The following is a 21,261-nucleotide window of genomic DNA, read 5'->3' on the forward strand; positions in this document are numbered from 1 at the left end:
CTTTCTACCTTTAACGAGAGCACAGCTGTGGCTGGCAGATGGCTTAGTGGCTTCAGAATGGCTTAGGGAAAAGGCTATTGTGTCCATCAGAGCAGAAGTTGCACCACCGCAGAGGCTGATGCTGGGCTTTGAAATAGAAATCGACAGCAGGACGAACTACAGCAAAAGCCTTGCTTGGCTGCTCCAGGGTAGATTAGATCTCATGACTTCATTCCGATTTCTTCCTTTTTAGGTCTGCTTTTGCTTCTTACACCTTTTCACACTGTCATTAACAAGTGCACCTGCTTAGGTATGAATTCCATGATTATTTTGTCCCTTATGAGTTCTGTGGGTGTGTGTTATTCAGTGAAGACTTCCCTTTTTCAAAATAAAACAAACAGTAATCTGACCGTTTCTTACATATGCAGCATTTCTCCAAGTGAGAAACTTTGGGAAGAACAGGGTTTCATTCTGTGTAGTGTTTTCCAGGCTAAGGAATGGATGGTACCAAATAGTAATGAAGCCCTCCGGTATTAACAGAAAACGTACTAAGGTTTCCCACACTCGAGGTGGTACTGTTTCCCCTGCATTCGAAGGCCTCCCAAAACTAATTTGACAGAGAGGATTGCTGTGGATGCTTGCTTTCTGCTTTCGTCTCATGTTCGTGGATTCTTTTTTCTCGCTTGTATTAATTCATACAGAGCTATTCAAAGGGGCAGAGGTTCGGTTATTACTTTCTCAGCTTTGTGCTTATTGTTGTTTATCATAACATATAGTCACACTTTATGATTTTGCGCGCTCTACCAAATGACAGGATTTTAACTTAGTTCTTTGTATTACATCTAGCGCATGGTAAATGTTCAGTGAGTATTTCATAATTACCTCGCAAGCATCTCCTGAAATATGTGTGTGCTTTCAGCTTTTTATATCATCTAACTAGCAAACGTCATGAAATATATGTTTCTAATGCTTTCCTTTTTGTGACTCAGGATTCACTTGAGTCAAGAAAAGAACATCATATATGATATTAGTTGCTGAGACTTTAGTTCATTCGGTTTCTGTTTGTTTTCTATATGTGTGTGACAAAATTTGTTTTTATCTACATAGAGAAGCATTCAACTTATACACTTTAAAGCAGCTCCCATTTCTTATTGGATTTGCAATAAAACTGAAAAACTATTAAGATCTATTTGCATGCTGTATTTTTTAAAAATAAAAACTATACAAATACCAAGTTGGGCTTAAACATTATAACATCATTGCTTCTTAATGAGAAAAGTGTGTCATGTCATAATAATTGATAGGTGGACTCTATGTAAGTTAACATATGTCAATCTATTATATGTGCACATATATAAAGGACACTCCCCATATAAGGAGAAATACTTCAGATCTGAAAGTTATTACAGCAGTGAAAACCATAATAAGTGACAAAAACAAATGGGTTGATAATGATAACTTTTGGCTAGAAGAATATGGAGCAAAGACATAAAATTGGTTTTATTATACAAATCAGCCAGAACAATCGCGTGCTAGAGGTTTTTGTGTGTGTGTAATTAATCGCTGTTTGGCACAGACTTCTTCTGATCAATTTACTTTGACCGCTAGTCCAATGTTCCAGTAAAGTAAGCCTCAGTAAAAAGGAGCACGTAAGGATTTAAGTGCCCAAATAGATTTCCTATGGAAAGTAAGAAGCCAGTACACTTATTTAGAATGCACTTGAGGATCCTAGGGATGGCTTCATTTTTGGTTAATCCTTGCAATTGGATAGCTTATTTGAAATCTCATTTTTTATTTCCAAATGATTAAGAGGCTGACTCTGTTGATGTGGTTGTTGGCAATGTATGCCTTTGATGTTTTTCTTTTATTCTTTTAAGTATTAAACAAATGGATATCCTTCTTTGTTCATCTTTACTCTTCCTTACTGGTTTGTCAATTAATATTAACATTTGCTGAAAAATACAAGATATGTTGTAGGTCTTCTTATATCATTTATTTCATACCATGCACTATGTACTCTATCCTACTTTAACCATCCACCAATATATCCTTTGTCTCTCTGGCAGGTGAAAATATAGCCATTAACATTACACGGGACCATACCCTGGAATGATTCTCTCTTTCATATGCCACACTATAAACCGCTGAGGCTTACCGTCATCTAACTGAAAGGAACCTTTCTGAGACCCCCCACAGATACGTGTGTGGTAGGTTTTCCCATTCCTGCTGCCTTCCCAGTTCTGCTATTCTAGCACTGTGAGGCAGGCATGGTTTCCTAGATGAGCTCCTCACCAACTGTTCCTCACAGGAGCGGGAGGCGCAGCGAGAGACAGGGGTGGAGGGGTGGGGGGAAGGAGAGAGGGAGAAACAAGAGATGACAGTAAAGAAAGAAGAATAAGGCTACTGTTTCTCTGTATAAATCAGGGTATTTTATATACAGTCCTATTTTTCTTTCTTTCTGCTTCCCAACTTTTGTAACTTTTATGTATGTGTGTATGTATGTCCGGATGTATGCATGCTTATGTTGGTACTGGAGGTTGAACGCAGGGCCCTCATCCTGAGCTACATTCCTAACCTTTTTGTTTCCAGTTTGTTTTTGTTTCAGACAAGGTTTCAGTAATCTGCTAAATTGCCCAGGCCAGTGTCAAATTTGTGATTCTCCTGCTTCAGCCTCCCGGAGGGCTGGGATTGCAGGATTACCATATCTGAGTTCAAATACTTTTATTATATAATTTTTAAAACAATACTGAAGTCTTTTCACCCACAGATTGTCGGAGATAAAAACCCCATTGTTTTCCTAAATATTCTTAAGGACACCTGTCCCCTTTGTTATGTTCTGTTTTTCCTACTTTTGCTTTGGGGAGAGGGAAAATGTCACCTACTGGTAGCTCTCAGTATTGTTCCCTTCCATGTCAGTAGCTTGTAAATCAGATTTTAAGGTTTGATTAGAGAAGCGTTGCTTAGACATAGGTTTGTTTTCAAATTAACCACATCTTGGTGACTTAAATAAATAAATGAACTTCTAAGACTAGAATGTCTCACTTCTTTTACATTTTCTCTCTCTCTCTCTCTCTCTTATCCTTTTTTTTTCTATTTGATTAATGACATACAGATAGGATTTAACTACTCTGGGAAATTGCATTACTTAGAAATTTAAATATATATTTGCAGGTTAGTTTATTCAAATCACTGTAACTCTGTTATAAAATCTGCTTAAAATTGTTAATGTTTCATTCTCTCACAACTACAATTGATAGATCTTCTTCAGCATAGGTGTTTATGAGAATTACCAATCTAAGTGCTTTTTCTTTAGGTCAAATCACCACAAAGTCAAAAAGACTTTATTGTGGTATTTGTAGCTCTCATTAAACCCTTGACTTACTCTCATTAACCTATTAGAGGATAGCAAAATGTGCCAATTGTCAAAAGCCAACGGAATAAGCTGCTTTGAACCTCAGATAAGATTTAACTGGGTCACTACTTCTGAAAGGAATGAAACTTAGTTTTGCTGCGTGCATAAGAAATCCCCATTAAGTAAAGTGTTCCAGAGATTTCCTCCCTGATTCCCAATCTGGAACCTCGTTACCCCTCAGATTTGTCTGCTGGACGTGACATATTTACCTTCATTACTAATGGCATTTACGACTCCCCAAGCTACATTTCAGCACCGTGCCTTTTAAGCACACACACGTTTTCTGAGCAGTGAAGATGGAATAGAAGAGATGTGGCCACAGTTAACCTGAGCTACTGAAATAGGTAACTGTTGGTTTTCTCTGGGCGATGGAAGAAAATATCTATTTAAATGATTAAAGGTCCCTCTCAAAAATAGAAACAGAAACTGGCGCTGTAAGACACCCGGATACTATTTTCCAAGGTACCTTTCTTTGTCTGCCTTGAAATGCATGGGGACTCAGCTTAACAGGGTATGCGCTTTGGCAGATCATTGGAAAGCAATGCCAGCACAACAGTTTCCCCAAGAAACAGCGCCCTTTATGAATGTCTCCGGGCCGTAGACAAGCTGTCACCAGCAGAGTCATTATGACGCCCCAGACAGAGTATCCTGAGAACGGCGTTTTATTCCAGGGCGGTCACTCTATGCCTCTGTGGGATTGAGTGTCTCCCTGGAGTACAGGAAAGAAGTGAGTTCGTGCTATGGTGTAAACCCAATACCTGGACTCATCACCTTACACCAGCAGCAGAAAACGCAAGTGAGAACACTTGGCACTTTATAAAGAGTGACAGGAAAGAGTAAAGGAGGACTATCACTGCTGAAAGTAAACAAAGGCATAGAGAGGCCCGATAACATTGTGTCCTCAGTGGGCTGTTTTATTGGAAGAGATGAGTCAGAAGAAATAAAAGCCCTAAAAGGCACTGTGACAAATTAGTATCATCTTTAAGGAGAAACTGTGAAAAAAAAAACGTAGTGAAAAACATGTGGAAACCTGATATATAGCTTAGCAGAGAAGATGGTATTTGCTCTAACACGACAGGGTGATTCACCTATAAAAACCTGTTGAAATGCCGAGTGTGAAATCTTTGGGTGATATACGAGTTTAACATGCAGTTTCCATCCGTTGACATTCAAGATGGGAGTGCAGTTTAATATTAACCTGTAACTGAGGGACAGTGCCCTTCACTACTATATGTCTTCTGTCAATCAGACTGCCCAGGCTTGAGAAGTTACCCTGTCAGTGAAATGGTGCTTATATAAATCTGTCTCATTTTTCAGTCAGTTACATAGAATGTTTTTCAAAAAAATAATTGTAAAAAAAAAGAAAAGTAAAAAAAAAAGATCTTCACCCAGTAAGCACAGAATCAATACAAGATGGAGGCAAATATGCTAGCAGAAATAAAGACGAATAGCAGAAACAATAAAATTTCTTTAGTATAATGTTTGCATGCTTCTGTTTTTCTAGAGCTCAGTGACTCATTTAGTTAGATAAATATATTTAAAAATTACCAACAACAGCAAAAAACATATTTAACTTGGCAGATTTGTTAGAAGGAGGAGCCTCTGATGACTTTCACCAACCCAAAAATATCATTAGGAAACTTCTGTGCTGGCCCCCAAACGAAATGGTCAAAAATCCCCTCTCAATGGCTAAAGTGAATTTATTGTCTTCATCATAGCATTTGTTAGGGTTCGTTAATACAGATTTTTTCTTCGATTTTTCTCTGTTAAATTGCCATTGATATAATTTCTCTTCCCCTATAATTTCCTAATTTTAATTCAAACTTTATTTTACTCTTTCTTCAGCACTTAGTATTTTGAAGTTATGTGATTTTACTATAAAATAACATGTCAATTCTTGGGGAAATTGTAATCTATAAAGTTAGAATCTGTTATAAATAATATCTTCTTTTTCATTCAATGGCTTTCTCCAAAGGTGGACATAATATATTTGATCTAAAATCTTGTCACACATCATTGTTGCTATGGTAGGGTAACAATTCTGGTAATTCTCTGTATCTTAGCAGGGGTGTGAAAGAAAAAACTGCTGTAAGCAGTGGGTGATTCTGTTTGTCCTAAATCCTGGATACCAGATATAGGCAGCATGGCAGGGAGGTTGTTCTTAAGATTGGCAGTTACACATTTCATACTGAGAACAGAAGAAGCAAAATGAGGGAGAGAGAGAGCGAGAGAGAGAGAGAGAGAGAGAGAGAGAGAGAGAGAGAGAGAGAGAGCTGAGCAATTTGGACTAGTGTGCAAGTTAAGGGCAGTGAAATGGCTTATCTAATAAACCAAGTTTTAGCCAAATAATTAGGAACAAAATATATTTTATAAATAGTAATGAACAATGATTCCTTATTTATACCAAAGATCAAACAGAGAAGGAAGAATACAGGTTAGACATTTTTTTGATGGAAATGATTACTGTAATAGTGAACTTTATTTGACAGTGACTGAAGCCAGCTTTTATATGGTTTTGCATTTTAATATTAACTTTTCAAAATTCTTAAGAGAAAAGATTCACTGGGGAGTATTTTATTGTAGGATACATTTAGAAAGAAGAAAAGAATTAAGTTTTTTTGCAGCTCCCCGATAATAAATTAGGGTCACAAAATGATGGTCATTTCCTGAATATATCAATTTATTGAATATTTTGACCATCTAGCTTTGCAAGTACAGTGAGGATATGGAGAAAAGTCACCTTTGATAAAGCTGTAGTAAAAGGTGCACTCAGATTTATAAACCAATTTTTTCAAGGAGAGATCTTGTCTCAGTTGAAGACATAGAAAATATTAATTGGGTAAACTGTTAGTTGCTTCATTTTTTGGTAACCTTTTGCTTATAATTTATTAAGATCCAATTTGGATTGTAATCAGAACCATGGTGGTGTCACTGGCTAACAGTAATAATCATATATACTCAGACTCATTAATAATAATATTATTTGTGGCATTCACCAAACTCTTTACATCTAATGTCATTCAATTCTCAAAATAGTTTGGGATAGCTGGGCGTGTTGGCGCATGCCTGTAATCTCAGCACTCGGGAGGCTAAGGCAGGAGGATTGCTGTGAGTTCAAGACCATCCTGGGCTACATAGTGAGTTCCAATTCAGTCTCAACCACATAGTGAGACTGTCTCAAAGCTCCCCCCGCCAAAAAAAAAAAAAACAACAAAACAGTTTGGGAGAAAAGAATTACTATCCCTATTTTATAGATAAGCAAGCAAGAAAGGCGAAAAGAGGTAAATGAATACTTGTCGTTAAAGTCCAGGTCTGACTTGTTGTGCTAGATTATCAAGTTAACTTTATTTGTTTTCTTATGGTCACTTTATCTAGAAATGTATAAAACATCTTTTACTTTTTAGCTGTGCAACTGAAACCTGCATAAAATGAACTGAAACTGTAGCACGCTGAAGCAGTGATCTTAAGTTGGTTAGTGGATGGGAAAGCATGAGAAATGATTATGGATATTAAAAACAAAATTTAGGAGCACATCGGGCAACCTATAGGTACAGACCTCCGGATTTGCACTGTGGCATTTTCAAGAAAAGAATTACTTGAATCAGTAGCTTCAGAATCTCATCTGTGAAAAGTGGGTTGGTAGAATATTTTGAAACTCTTAAGACTCAAAACAAATCATTATGGTCTATTACAACTGTCTGCTAGCATTTAGGAATCCACTCTCAACATTTCAAACACGTTAACATTTAAAACAGACAGTTATCTTAAGAAATTGTTTTAATATTTTGACTGTTTAATATCTTTTATCAATACAACTTCAAGATTTCTTTCCTCTATGTACTTAATATATTGTGCCTTCCATTTATATTTGACCACTTCCTATTAAAAAAGGAAAACAACTTCTTTTAACCTACTCTTAGTATGGCGACCTGATAATTAATATATAACAGTACATTCTGATATTGAAAAATACAGCTTTGGATTTCCATGGCTCTTCGTTTTATGTTCATGACCACATCCTCTCTACATCTAAAAATAGTTCTTGTCTTTCCAAATGGGTACCAAACTGGTTCTCTGATTTCTTAGAATTTCTTTTTCCCCTACCTACATTTGATGTCACCCACCTGTTTTTAGTTTTTTATGGCTCAAAAGGAGTATTTTGCAGAATGCCCATTCACCTTCACTAGGTGCCAAAGTTCCATTCCTCCTATTACAAAAGGGCTTTGATATGCACAGGAGTGAAAGGGCAAAAGAATCAGCCAGAGGAGTTTGAATGTGTGGGGTAAGACATTAATTTGCACTTTGAATAATCATTTCAAGATATGTATACAGGATGTCAGCATATCTGCTTCAAAAGTAGGGGAAAACCCCATAGTCAAACTACTCATTGGTCTACTCAGTTTTAAACCACTGACTTGGATTTTTAAAATCAATTTTATTATTGTTCTCTGTAAAGCGGATGATTATACACATAAAAACTTGCCCTGAATATGCACACAATTAAATAATGTGTTTCCAGTGAAATGCCTTAACCCTTAACAAACATGTTTCTATTCGTAACAGTTCCAAGGGACCTCAGGTAGCACACACCGGAGGTCATCAGTTGTGAAGCAGCAGTACAGTATCGTGAGGACATCACTATGAGACGTGAAGCGATGCAGACTCTTTCCACCACTGTCTGACTCCCTTCTTTTACCCTTTTACGGCTGTACCCACTTCCTTCCTGCCTCCATTCTCAGCTAAACTTTTGGCAACTGCTCATCTGTTCTCCATTTCTATTATTTTCTCATTTCAAGGATATTATACAAAGGGAATCACACAGCAATAACTTTTTGAAATTGGCTTCTTTAACTTAGTGTATTTCTCTAGAGAGTCAACCCAGGCTGTTGGCTGTATTAGTACTTTTCTCTCTTTTTATTAAGTAATAATCTATATAAGTAGAGTCACGTTTTATTACACTATTATCCATTGAAGGGCATTTGAATTGCTTCCAGTTTTTGACTACAGTAAATACAGATGTCCGAGCATTAGGTACAAGTGCTCTTTGTCATTTCAAGTTTTCATTTCCTCGGACACATTCCAGGGCCCAATTTCTGCGTCTGAAGTTAAGAAATTGGCAATTCGTTAAATTTTGAGGAAATCAAATTAAAACTACTGTAAAATATCACTAAACACCTGTCAGAATGACCAAGAGTGGCGACTCCCAAAATTCTGAGGATTCAGACAACGTAAGGCGCCTGTGTCACTGTACATTATTAATGGAAAACAATTCTAAAAGTCACCTTCCCCCATATTTCAGGAGACCGTTTGTTTCTTACTTTAGATCTACTGCTTAGCCCACAGAATCTACTTGCTGGATCTAGTATTAAATAAAAATGCACATCAGAGTGCAGGACAAAGGCTTGCAGTCCATTTGTGGCTTCCATATTTGTGAATTTGCCTACTCACTAAAATTTGCTTGTAATCCCAGGTTAACAGTCACAGTTCTTTCACGCTTATTGAGAACATGTACTCAGCAGCAAAACATTTACATTATTGTAAGTGCAAATTCTCCGCTGAGGCAACACTATGATGTTCCGCCTTGTTTTATTTTCTGTCAAATTAAAAATAAGTGTACCTTTTGTATTCCAGTTAATGCCATATTTTTCTCACTTCGTGCTTTTTAGCTGTTGATTTCCCTATTAAAAATGTCTTCTAAGCACTGTCTGTCCTCTCTAAGTACGAGGAGGTTGTGATGCGCCTTAGGAAGAAAATATGTGTGTCGATATCACTTATAGTGTTGTTGGGCATGAACTCAAGGTTAATTCATCAACATTATAGTTAAGTGGACTCCCTTACACAGAATCACACATAGTACAAAGTCATATATGGACTGATTGGTGAAAGTGACATCAGAGTTTTGCAAAAACCTACCCTGTATGCTCTAGGAGCAATGGATTGGTATTAACTCAGTATTCATATAGGTTCATCAAACAGAACTATCACAAATAACAAGACCTGATCGTATCTTACTATATGAAGTAATTCTAATAATATAGCAATGACAGTGACAAAAACCTTCCAATCAACCCCTCTCCAGAATTCATATTCTCTCTCTCTCTCTCTCTCTCTCTCTCTCTCTCTCTCTCTGTACTGGGGATTGAACCCAGGTCCTTGCACCTGCAGAGTAGGTGGCGGCACCACTGAGTTACATCCCCAGCCCTCTCCGAAACTCTCTTGATTCACAGGACCCTTCTCTTTGTCCCAGTAGGAATAGCTGTACTGAACTTACAACACAGATTTTGGAGGAATCATGCATTATAATAATTTTTTTTCTCCATGAAAATACTGTAATTCAGTCTCAAAATCCCATGATTTGAATGATGAATTCCGTTATTGCCTTTGTGAGAAGTTAGATGACTGGTAACTGAAGTATATATTTTACTTAAGGTGTACAACACAATAGCAACTGAGAAAAATTAGAATTTACTCTCTCTATTTTTATATATACATTAATCCATCGTTTCTTGTAAATCATTTTATTTCTAGTGTACATGGGGTGATCAAAACTTAACATGGATGTTTAAATTTTAAAAAACATTCTTTCAGTAAAAGACATATTTCCATGAGACCCCCTCGAAATACTCCCCTCCTTCAAACACTCTTATTCCATTGTTTTGAAACAATTCTAGAAATCCTCTTTTGTGGGTATCTTTGTTAGTTCCAATTAAAAACATGAATGCTCTTGCCAACACCAGCCAATAGAGAGGCAAGTTCACATTCCCTTATACACCTTGTTCATGGGATCTTGCACCGGCACAACTTATGCTCTTCCCCAAAGTCAAAATGATCATGTGAGATGAACGTTTCAAAGCCCTTCAGAACCTCAAGTCAGCCTTGAAGGCACAGTTAAAGACATCAAAGAGGACTTTCAGAAATTTATCAGGAAGTGGCAAAATGAGGGGACAGGCTTGCTCCAAGTAAGAGTATTTATTTGGAGAGAGAATGATGGCAATGTGTCTTTTATTATAATGATTTTTAAGTTTTGCTATTCACTGTACTTTTCCACCCTACCTCGTATAGACCAATTTACTAGATGAGTAAACTATAGCTATGTAACTGGAAGCAAAGTCCTTGCCCTAGTGCTTTTTCTTCCTTTGTACCAGAGGGAAGCATTGACTAGCTACCGTTTTCTACCAAGTGCTGTTCTCCAAACTTTGGATGAAACCAGATACGGGAGAGAAAGTAGCATCAGCTACAAGGTCAGATAATGGCCCCGGTGTAAGAAGTTTCAAATAGCAAGATTTGACCTGCCTTTGGGATTTTTGGGCTCCTGAATGGTAGGTCTTGAAGGTAAGTGTTGAAGTCAAGATCTAGGCCTGAACACCAGAGTAACGAGTCCGTCTTCATGCTCCTTCTGTGAGGGGAATCCCTAAGATATACCCACATGAGTCAAGGGGCTACCAGTGAAGACGCCATCAAGAGATCCGCCAGAGATACTATCGTGAGGATCGCCTGGGAGGCAGAAATAAAACAGAGACAGTAATTTCTATTTACCAGCCCGAGTTTCTGAATCAATCGTGATTCTCAATTTCCAACCCTGAGACAGAGAAAGACAATGTCTTATAACCGTGAGGCAGCTCCAGCCCACTCAAGGCTCTACACATAGTCTGTTGTTCCGAATAACTCTATGTGACTAAAGTGACTTGTACACTTGCAGGAAAAAGAGCAGGAAGAGGAGAAGAAGAGGAAATGAAGAGGAAGGAGAGGGAGAGGATGGAAGAGAAGAGCAAGGAGAAAGACAAGAGCGGGTAGGGGAATTTTTCTTTCCATGTCATAGTAGCTTATGATATTACAAGGACCCCACTCTTCCCCTTGATCTCATGGAGGTATAAGGAATGCTTTTCTATGCGTTATTAAAAAGTCCTTGCGTAAGCTACCTTAGGTCTGCAAAATGGGAGGGAGAAGCAAATACATGTATGGTGACAAGGCCGGAAATGCAGACAATTACTTCCACTTGATGTTACTTTTCAAAGGATGGGTATGAATCTTTTACTCTGATACAGAACACTGTAAATAAAGTAATATGAATATAACATACATTCATACATACATTTGAAATAATAAATTAAAATAAAGTCTGTGTCAGTTGTTTACTTCATTTGACTCTTCATACTCAGGCTATGCTCTGATCACATCTAAAGGTAGGTAGAACTTAGGAACAATTGCAAATGTGTCCGTTAATTCCTGCCGTTTAGAATTATTTTTGGCTTTCCCGTGTTATGGAGATGAGAGGTTAGTGAGAAACAGTGTGTTTCTTGAGACATCTCATTAAATTAAATTTCATCTGTGTACCAGAGAGAGCAGGTTCCCAGTTCATCATCTCGTAGAGTGTGTACTTTGCAAAACTCCAGTTAATTTCTTCATGAGAACGTAGAAAAGATTGAAACTGTGTAGAGAAAATGTGGGCTGTAGACAAGCCCTAAACTATCTTTCGCCTTGTGGACTTCAAATTTGGAATTTGGTCCACGGACCTGGGCATTGAAATCCCTATGTTTGCACACTTTATATTGAGTTGTAATCCTCATTTCTCAGGAGAATATCCAGGCAAAACTGTGAATTATGATTTATTTTACATGTATACAATTTACACCTAAGCACTTTAAAAAATGATATGCATTGTCAGTTTTGAGTTTAATCGCTTATTCAAACAGAGAAAATTAAAAAAATCTTTACTATGCAGATCAGGCAATTAAGTCTTAAAGGGTTTTTTTCAAGTTACTTGGACCAGTCACATTATTGATGAGGACTCAGTGACATCCAGTTCAGGTTTGCTAAAGTTATTGTCACTTTTAAAGAAATTTCCCTACAGCAGAAGTCTTGTTTTCTTCCAGAAAGTGGTCTGTCTTTCCCCTCTCCGAGTTCTCCTCTTGTGTTTCACTATATGGGGCGCCTTGTCTTTCTCACTGGGGTAGGAAAATGAAGCGACTGATTAATGAAACTTGAAATTCTCACATGCTACCATCTGTACTATATTTTGCAACTTTTAAAGAGGTCAGCTAATTGGCAACACTTCCCCAAAAGGAATGTCACAGGTGAACAGCCTCCAACAAACCATGCCTTAGCTCTTTTTCTTTTCTCTCATTGAGTTTATTGGTACATTTTAGGTATACAGTACAGTTACATTCATTGCTGGGATCGTGTACCTTTACATGACAGGTCTTGGTTCTCATTTTTTCCCCTTATCCCTGCCCTCCCTTCACCCCCAGCTCCCCTCCCCATTTATAAACACTTCATTTCCATTTTTTCATTTTCTCATATTTTTTTCTTTTCCCTTATTAGCTTTCCCCTACCCTTCTCACTTTCCCTGCACCTTTAGCCCCTTTCTTCCTATTTCACATTGTCCATTATATCATTAGGATCTTATGTACTATTATAGTTTTACACACCAGAGAAACTATTCAGTATTTACACGTGTGACTTATTTATTTCACTTAGGAGTATATCCTTAATATGTATCCATTTTCCTATGAATGTATCTAATTTCTCATTCTTTATAGCTGAGTAGTATTTCATTTTATAGAAAAACCACATCTTTATCTAGTCTCCAATTGATGGGCACATGGGCTGTTTCCCAGTTTTAACTATTACACACTGTGCCGCTATAAACATAGGTGCACATATATCATTGTGATATGATTCGTTTAATTCTTTTGAAAAGATACCCAACAGAGGGATGGCTGGGTCAAATGGAACCTCTAGTCCCAGCTCTTTGAGGTATCTCCATATTGATTTCCATATTGGTTGCACCAGTCTGCACTCCCACCAACAATGGAGAAGGGTTCCTTTCTCCCCACAACCCTGCCAACATTTGTTATTGGTTTATTTCTTGATAGCAGCCATTCTTTGTGGGGTGAGGTAGAATCTCAGTGTTGTTTTCATCTGCATGTCTTGAATGATCAGTAATATGGAACATTTTTTCATGTATTTCTTTGATGCTTTTACTTCTTTGTCTGAGAAATGTCTGTTCATTTCAGATGCCCCATTTGAATCTTTATATTTGGGGGGCCACTGATTGTTTTGAGTTCTTTATATATTCTAGATAATAGTGCTTTGACTGAGGAGCAGCTGGTAAAATTTTTCCCACATTGTAGATTGTCTTTTAGTTCTGTTGATGGTTTCTTTTGCAGTGCAGAAGCTTTTTGATAAGGTGAGATTCCATTTGTTGATTCTTTCTGCTAGTTCCTGTGCTACTGAGAATTTGTTCATAAAGTCTTTTCCTATGCAAATGTGTTCAAGAGTTCTGCCTAACTTATCTTTCAGCAAGTTTAGTGTTTCTTTTTTAATATTTATATCTTTAATCCACTTTGATTTTAGTTTGGTGAAAGATGAGGGTCTGGTTTTAATCTTTGGCAGGTTGAAATCCAATTTTTCCAACACCATTTGTTAAAGAGGCTATCTTTCCTCCAGTGAGGATGGTCAACTCCTTTGTCAAAGATGAGGTATCTGAGTACATCTGGAGTTGTTTTTGTGTCTTCCAATATGTTCCACTGATCCTCAGGTCTGTTTCTTTGCCAGTACTATGCTGTTTTTATCACAGCGGCTTTGTAGTATAGTTTCAAACTGGGAATTGTTATACCCGCTGCCATGTCTCTGTTGCCTAGGATGGCTTTTGCTATTCTAAGTCTCTTCTGGTTCAAAATGAATTTTGGGGGTTATTTTTTTCTAATTATGTGAAATGTAGTGTTGGAATTTCAATCAGCATTGCATTGAATCTGTACAGCAGTTTTGGTAGTATGGCCATTTTCACTATGTTGATTCTTCCCACCCAGGAACAGAGGATATCTTTCCATTTTCTTATATCCTCTTCGATCACTTCTTTCAGAGTAGCCATGCCTTAGTTCTGTTTGGTTGACTACATATTTTGATCTGTTGGAAACTAATGAAGATTTTCAATATCTAATCATAATAAAGCAAAACATTGATATACAATTGCATTAAAATTATCACAACCCTTCAATGTTCTGGAAAAGTTAATGAAGTAACATTCTTCAACATGGAGACAGAAAAGAAAAGCAGGAAAGGAAAGGAATGGTACCTCCACACATCTTTATTTCTTCTTGTAGAAAATAAATGTGACACTCCCTAAGAGGGTTACCAGCTTTCTAACTATATATCTGATGTCATTTTGAGGTTTGGGAAGATATATTTGATGCACTTCAAACCAGATTTAGTGTGTTGAATATATTTTGACTCTTTCAGCCCTTCTCTATTTTTATGTTATCTGTTGATATATTATTATTATTATTAAAAATGAACAGTTGACATTTCACTGTTTTCAGAAGACAGTATTTTTAAGGATTCAGAGAATGGTTGTACGCCCACCAACATAATCTTTCTCTTTGTTTCCCCTTTCTATTCTATCTCCATTTTGCTCTTTTTGCATTCCTACCCCTTCCCCACATACTCACAGAGCAATGTTGAGGGTTGGGAGTGCAGTTGTGATCAAGATGCACATTATCATGACAGATACCTTGACTCTTTTGAGTAGGAAAACTGACTCTGGAAAGATTGGAAGTGAACTAAAGAACTTAAAGTTCATTTTGTTGACATACAGTGTACAGAGGAGATGCAGAGAATGGAGGCCAGTTAGGCAGGACAGATGATCAAAGATTTTAATTTCCTCAGATCGCTGAAAAATGACAAGATGAAAATTTTGCTTTGGAAAGGTTATTTGGATAACTCTGGTGAAAACAAGCTTCACGGTGTAGAAACAAGGAGAAAAGTTAGGCAATTATTGAAGTAATTGTGACATAAATGTTTGAACTTATTGGTGAATTCCATCAATATTTAAGAAATGAAAGTCCTATGATTTCATAATGTAAGTAAGGTCCAGAATCCTAAGTAGGGATTCCCCTTCCCATGTTCTGTAACTGTCAATTTTCAAGTGATCGGATAGGCAGGTTGCTAACATTTCCGGGGTTACAAACCTACAAAGGAGAAAATATTTTCTTTGGAAAGGGAGGAAGATGATACACCACAATGGGGCTCTTCTGAGATGAGAAAAGGTGCAGATCAGTTCTCCACCTGGTTGTACTATCCTGAGCTCCCAGAGGGAGAAGGGCAGCATGAGCTGGATATCGTGGTCTAAACATCGTGAAGGGGATGAGGAGGAGCGTGGACTCTTTTCTTATGTCTACAGGAAAGTAGATACACAAAGCAGACGTACATCTCCTAAAACTGCTGTAAAGATGTCTTCTACACCTTTAATGTTTTTAGTCTACTGAGTTGGCTATATAAGTCTCTGCAATATTGATTTAAAATATTAAATGTGAATGAACTTATTAAACAAAGGATTTAAATAGCAATGACTTTTAGCTGAATGTGACATCAAGCTGTGTGGCATGAATGTTAAAACCACACCCCAAGTGCAAGCCTTTTTTTTTTTTTCTTTTTTAACTGAAGCTAAAGCATAATGATCCATTTGCAAATAATATGTGTGTATGAGTATGGGGAGGGATTTGATTTCACAACCATATATTAAAGGCTCAAAGGGCTTATAGACATCAAATGGTTCTTCAAAATAACAGCGTAGTGATTGAAGTGTAAATGAATCGTGAAATATATGGATTAAATATGCCTGGATTTATTACGCATAATTGAAAATTTAAGATTGCTTCGGGCAAAGTATGACTGAAGGATTCTACTGCGCCCCAAACACCCAGAAACACTCAAACATGGCAATACCAAGTCTTTCCAAGTCTCTAAATTTTCAGATTTTTTTTTACAGATCACATTATCTAATTTCCTGTAGATATATTTTAATATTTCTTCTAAGAGTTCTAAAATATGATCTCTAGGAAGAATAGCTTTTTCTCTGAAAATAGAGATAAAATGGGTTTGTTTAGCAATACAATACTAAAATAAAAACATGTGGAAATTGGATTTTTATTGGATTTGGGTAAAAAATTTAAAAAATAAACTATAATAATAGAATCCATGCAATCAGCCAAGGAAATGTTAAGTTCAAGACCGAAAAGATCCAACTTAGCAGCATGTGTGGCAAAAAAGGAAAGAGAAATTTAGAGATTTTCATTCATTATAAATTGAACGTAAGTCTACAGTGGCCTATTATAGTAATTTAAAATCTAGTTTTTATATTGGGATTGAGTAAAAACATTAGTGTCTGGACACTATTTTATTCCAGTCAAATCATGTTCTGGCATTGTGTTCATCACACACTTTATGACTTTGTAGGAAAAACTGGCCTAAGCGGATTCTTAATGGCCTAATGGATTCCAAAAATTTCTCCGAATAAGAAAAAGTCAAGCAAATTCAAGAGAATAGCAACCCTGAGTGAGGAAAAATAACTTAAAAGTAAGCAAAGAAGAATTACCTATCTGAATGGGCCATATTTTGATTCATAATGAAGAGCTTTGCATCAACGAGAATTATGGAAATTGGCATGCCACTGTTGTGTACTATTTAGGTAATAGTAATCACACTTGATTAGTGGTTTTCAAGTAAATACGATTCATTATAAATATGGGTCATTTCAACTCAGAAGTGAAAAGTTCTCCACATTTAATTGCACCTGAACCTTTTGCCTCATTCAGTTACCAAAACAATTTAGCTTTCCTGTTCTTTACTATCCATATTTTATGCAAAAATTTTAAGATATTTGAGCCACTCATTTGAGAGATGAGCAGGACAAGTGTGCATTTCAGGATAATATTTGCAAAGTTGTTTTATACTTTGCTCAAAAATTTACTTGCTTCTTTTCATTAAGTTTAAAAAAAAAAAAGTTTTCCTGACTTCTACAATACTACAAGTAAGTTACAAAGTCTGCCCTTCTCCAATTTTGAAGTATGCGTGAGGTAAGCCATACAGGTTCACTCAGTTAGCACCTAGGTGTTAGCACTCCTGAGATCACTCGGGGACACTTTATCTCAGTTCAGTGCCCAGTGCGCTCACAGCACTTGGAGCTTACAGATTTGTGAAAGAGAAGGATGTGTGAGGCTGATAAACAATTTGGTGTGGACATTAATCACAACTTTTGCAGTTCTAAATCCTGAAGAATTTTTCATTGTGTTGAAAATATTTTACTGAAATTTTGCTGAAAAGGGTTGCTTTGTCCTAAACCATTTATATAGTTTTAGATATAACGCCATCCTAGGTCAACTGTTTCACACAAGGAAGTCAATTTCCAGCTACATGATATGTTAGATGTTCAAAGGAGTGGCAAGATGGTAATTAACAAAAGAAAATTTATTAAGTACCTATGGTATGTATTAGAATTTTTTCCACTTGATTCAGATCATAAAATCCAGAGATTTATAATCACCATTTCACAGACAAAGGAATTAGTCTTGAAAGATGCTGAATAGATCGGATGAGTTTCCCCCACAGGAAGGTCATGTGTGTTCTACTTGCTACATTGTAACTGAGAGAGCTCACTTTGTGTCCTGTATTCTAAAAAAGATTCCATTGACTACTTTATTAATAACACAGTGGGGCCTTGGGTTACGACTGGCCTGACATGTGAACCACTTGGGTTACAACCAGAATTTAAATTTTAAATTCTGACCGAAGTCTTGAGTTACAACCTGAATGCTGGCCACTGTTGCTCCAGATGGTCTCAGATACAGATTTAACCTGTAAAGGTTCTGGAAGGAACATTACTGCATCCTTTCCTATGAGGATTATGTGAGAAATCCTGGGCCAAGGTCTCTCTAAGGACACTGAAATCTGTCTGTGTACAGGAGAGGGACTTGCAAGGCTGTGTAGAGGAGCCTGAGCCTTCAGTTGACCAATTTGAATTACGACCAGGCCTTGAGAATGAATTGGGCTCATGTTCAAAGGTCCATTGTATTTTGCTTCAAAATCTATTAAAAGTGAAAAAGAATTCATCTAGCCCAACTTGGATTCAAAGGGCTTTGTAAAATTCTTAGCCTGACTAGATGTCCGAAACTGTTTAAAAGTTAATGAGAAGGGGTGGAGATGTAGCTCAGTGAGAGCACTTGTCTTTGATGCACAAGGCCGTGTGTTCAATTGCCAGCACTTCAGTTTTTTTTTTTTTAATTTAGGGAGTAAATGAGTATATAAATCAAAAAGGCATTTCACACATTCATTTAACAGATTTAAGAAAAAAGTATCTGAATTCCATAGTTGCACAGAAAAAATGTAGATACAATTTCCTATTATGATTGTACAGTATCTCTAGTGGCAATTATTCCTCTAGACTTTGCTGTGAATACTCCTTTTCCCCCACATGGAGAATATGCATGGGTACGAGTGTGTGGATCAGGGAGGCTGGAACTCTCTCTTCTTTCTGAATTCCAACCTAAATAACCACTGGAACACAGACCCAAACACAAAGTGTTGTTTTAAATTTCAATTACTACTTTTCTCTTCTGGGGGTAAAGTACAGGCTCAGATTTTAAATTAATGTTCAAATGGGGTTTTTGAGAGAGTGCGAGTACAACTCCCTTAAGAAGACACCTAAGATGTACTTTTCTTAATGGAGTAACCAAGGATTGGATGACAAGGAGAGAGGCCACTGCATCTATAGCCCCCTTACATCCAACGATGTGGTCTCCCTGCCTCCTCTCTCCCCTCCCTGTACCTCTCCTATCCTTGGCTCCTTTCGTCGTCTTTAAGGGTCCAAACTTAAAACAAATCATTTTAATTTTTATTTTCAGGGTGCTAGAATGCACGCCACTTAAAAACACCTAAGCATTTCAGAGGAACTCACAGAAAGGATAACTGCAAAACAGAGAGGCTGGGGCCGTGGAAAGTGAGGAGGAGAAAGGCCTCCGGCAAACCAGAAAGTGAAAAACTGCTCAAAATTCAACTGGTACCCAAATTACAGTGCCTCCTGCTCAGTTCCCACAAACATGTTTTGCTTCACAAAATATTTGCCATTTCAACTCTTTTCCAGCTAAGCCACATGGCTTGCTTTTTGACATATACTTGTCTGTATTTTACTTACTTAATTTTACTCTCAGATGAGAGTAGAAGGTCTGGATGTGATAGATAATAACATTTTATGTGATAGATGTGTAAATCCTAGATAGTCTTTAATACTGTACATTATTTCCCCTTATCTGTGCTCAAAACATGTGAAATTTGATGCCAAATAATTTTTAGAGCACACGCAAAGACTCGTGTGATGAATAGGAGCCTACATATTACATCATATCATAGGTGAGTCTGAAGTCAAACTGTTCTAGCTATTTTGCTGCAAAATCAGTGTGTGCAGAAGTTAGTGACAATGACAGGAACTAGTCTGAAGTGGCCAGAGCAAGCTGGAGGTATGGGTACAGTACCACAGTCTCTGTCACTTGGAGAAGGCTCTTCCAGTGGACACAGGTGTATTTATTTCCATGGAAAAAGCTACCAGACTAATAAAGTAATTCCAAGTACTACATACGAATTACTTTTGCTCGTGTAGATTTATGAAAACATGAATTTGTATCTCAGAGAAATATCTATACAATATGGTTATGTCACTTAGGTAATTTGGTTCAATCTAGCCCATGCTTCCCTATGAAATGATGTATATGTTTTGTTCTTTATTTTTAATCTATGTAGCATCTATCTACCTGTTTGTAACTTTTCCTCATGAGTTCTTAACAACTGTATCACTGTATGACATAATGATATGTAGTCACTTTCTATAAAATCCCGCTAGCTGCTAATTGTATTTATACAGCTGGTGAGAATGCATAGAAATTGTAAAGTACAAGAGAATGAGAAATATTTTTGTAGTCCAGTGCTATGCTCTGCGTATTGCTAAGTCAAACCTATGACTTCTACCAGTTTTTACATGGATGTGTCCTACAAAGGAGAATATTTTAAGAGGTTATATAGAACACTGCTGCATTTCAAATTCTTATTTATTTTTTCCCATTGAGTTTATTGGTACATTTAAAGCAAACGATGCAGTTACATTTATCATTGGGATCTTGTACCTTTACGAGATATGTCTTGGTCCTTATTCTGAAGGGAGGGCAGGGGTCTGGGGCATTTTAAAATTTTAAGTAGAAAGCAGCTTGTACTACATGACGAGTATGCCAGTCATTGACATTTCTCCATTCGAAAAGAGACAATTAGTTGGTCGAAGAAGTCATGTTCAACCGTTGAAAACATGGAACAATGAATTTCACAAGCGCACTCACGAATACCTGCACAAAGCTCCTGTTCTTATTCTTCCCCCTTGGTCAGGGTCTTTTCTGCCCACCCAGTGGCTCAGGTCTTCCTCATCGGAGCTGCTGCAGGTGCACTTGAGGAAGATGCGGGTAAGGATGAGCAGGGCCTTCGGAACCGAGCTCTCATGTATGCCATTTGTTCCTCGCAAGACGTTTGAATCTACTGATAAAAACTAGGAATAAAGAAACAAAATGGCTCCGAGAAGGCAGTGGTGATGTAAATTCATGTGGAGAAGTAAAGACCCATGGAAAGCCAGTAGTTTTTTCCCAGAAGCATCAGATTAAATAAGAAAAAGCAAAACATTTAGGGCCAAAGACATGAGCTCAACTGTCCCTGAAGCTACTTTGCTCAGTCCTCTCTGTCCAAATTTCAGATTCCTTATCTACAAAATAAGGATAAGAACACTAGGGGATTCAAGACACAAGAGATGAAAAGCACGTATATGCTGTCATGGGCTAGCTAGCTCTGATTTCTTGGCTTCTAATAATCAAGGGTCATAATTTATCAAGGTCTTCGAGAAGTGGGTGAAGCGGGTGGAGAAGAAAATCCACTGGGAGATCAAAGATGAGAAAGAACAGAGAGGGAAGCTCAGACGTCCCTCTGGGTAATCACATTTGATTGATGGTTTTCCAAAAACGTCCCAGTGTTTGACCAGATACAAGACATCTCTCGTGACCACT

General features: G+C 37.3%; 2 long non-coding RNA genes across 2 annotated transcripts; both read left to right on the forward strand.

Moving 5' to 3' along the window:
* The first annotated feature begins 4,076 nt into the window (after nucleotides 1-4,076).
* Nucleotides 4,077-11,120, forward strand: LOC104860252. Its single transcript, XR_779637.1, has 3 exons — nucleotides 4,077-4,187; nucleotides 10,537-10,723; nucleotides 11,091-11,120. It is a non-coding gene; the product is annotated as an uncharacterized LOC104860252 (long non-coding RNA).
* Nucleotides 11,121-11,133: 13 nt separating this feature from the next.
* On the forward strand, nucleotides 11,134-19,254 carry LOC104860251. Its single transcript, XR_779636.1, has 3 exons — nucleotides 11,134-11,181; nucleotides 16,628-16,747; nucleotides 19,072-19,254. It is a non-coding gene; the product is annotated as an uncharacterized LOC104860251 (long non-coding RNA).
* Nucleotides 19,255-21,261: the final 2,007 nt, after the last annotated feature.

The sequence above is a fragment of the Fukomys damarensis genome, unplaced genomic scaffold (assembly GCF_012274545.1).
Source record: "Fukomys damarensis isolate Sample0158 unplaced genomic scaffold, DMR_v1.0_HiC HiC_scaffold_10, whole genome shotgun sequence".
Taxonomy (NCBI): Eukaryota; Metazoa; Chordata; class Mammalia; order Rodentia; family Bathyergidae; genus Fukomys; species Fukomys damarensis.